The sequence below is a fragment of the Emiliania huxleyi genome, assembly GCF_000372725.1.
Source record: "Emiliania huxleyi CCMP1516 unplaced genomic scaffold EMIHUscaffold_275, whole genome shotgun sequence".
Classification (NCBI taxonomy): domain Eukaryota; phylum Haptophyta; order Isochrysidales; family Noelaerhabdaceae; genus Emiliania; species Emiliania huxleyi.
Window position 1 is genome coordinate 17251 of NW_005199968.1, and position 1349 is coordinate 18599.

Below are 1349 nucleotides of genomic sequence, written 5' to 3' on the forward strand. Positions count from 1 at the left end.
AGGGGGCGATGGAGGGGATGGTGCCCATGCGCTCCAAGACGGCCCGTGGCGAGCGCCCGAGGTCGTCGGCCATGAAGGCGAGCGGGAAGAGGAGGAGGCAGGGCGCACTGGCGTCACGAGGGCGGCCGTCCCTTCGCGCTCTCCGTGCGCACACCGCGTATCCCAAAGCCCTCGGCCTCTCTCCGTGTCTCCGTGTGTCTCTGTGTTTTCCGTGACCCCCACACCGCACCCCCAGCCCTCGGTCTCCCCATGTCTCCTCCGTGCGCGCGCACGCCCGCACCCCCCCCCACCCCCCTCCCCCCTCCCCCCCTCCCCCCCCACCCCACCCACCCACCCCCACCACACACCCCCGGCACCCCCAGCCCTCGGTCTCTCCATGTTATCCGTGCGCGCGGCACAACCGCATCCCCAGCCCCGTCCCGAGAGTCTAGAGGGTGTGGAGGGTGTCTGGGCCCTGTGCCCCCTCGCCGGCGGCTGCGCGCACCAGAGCCAGGCCAGGCAGCGGAGCTTGGTGGCGGTGGAGGCAGGGAGCGGCCACACGCACACGAACGGGAGGAGGGCGAAGCCGGCGGAGATGCGGCCGGGGGTCGAGCCGGTCGCCTCGGCCATTCCCGCGTTGGTGACGGCGATGAGGAGGAGGAGGAGGCCGAGGAGGCTGGGCGCGTCCAGCCCTCCCGGAGGACCCAGCCGGCGGAGCGCGTCGCACACACGCCGCGTCTCGCCGGCGCCAACGCCGCGGCCGGCGAGCGCGCCGCGCGCCGGCTCGACGAGGAGAGCGCCGGCGAGCAGGGGCACGACCTCCGAGAAGGGGCGCAGCGCGAGCGCGCCTGCGTCGCCCGTCTTGTAGTACGAAGAGGCGCAGCGCAGAGCCTTGAGCACGCAGACGCACCATTTACTGATTACTGATTACTGATTACTGATTTCTGAGTCAGAGCCTTGAGCACGCAGACGCACCATTTACTGATTACTGATTACTGATTACTAACTACTGAGTCAGAGCCTTGAGCACGCAGACGCACGCGAGCAGGCGGAGGAGGCGGCCGCGCGGGAGGAGGTCCGAGTGCGAGCCGAGGATGGCTAGAGGCACGACAGAGCGGCGCGTGAGCGGGGTGTGTGGGGGGGGGGGGGGGGGGGGGGCCTTTACCGTCAAAGGCTGGTTGGGAAAGGGGTGGCAAAGGGTGGGAGGGGTGTGTGGGGGTGGGGGGGGGTCCCCCCCTCCCCCCGGCGGGGAAAGGGGGGGAGGGACCCTCCTTAACGGCTCCAGCCGAGGGGGTGGAGCCGCCCCCCAGTTCCGAGGCCCTCGAGACCCTGCCCCGTTTCGGGTTTCGTGGGGGGAAGCGCCTGGTCCC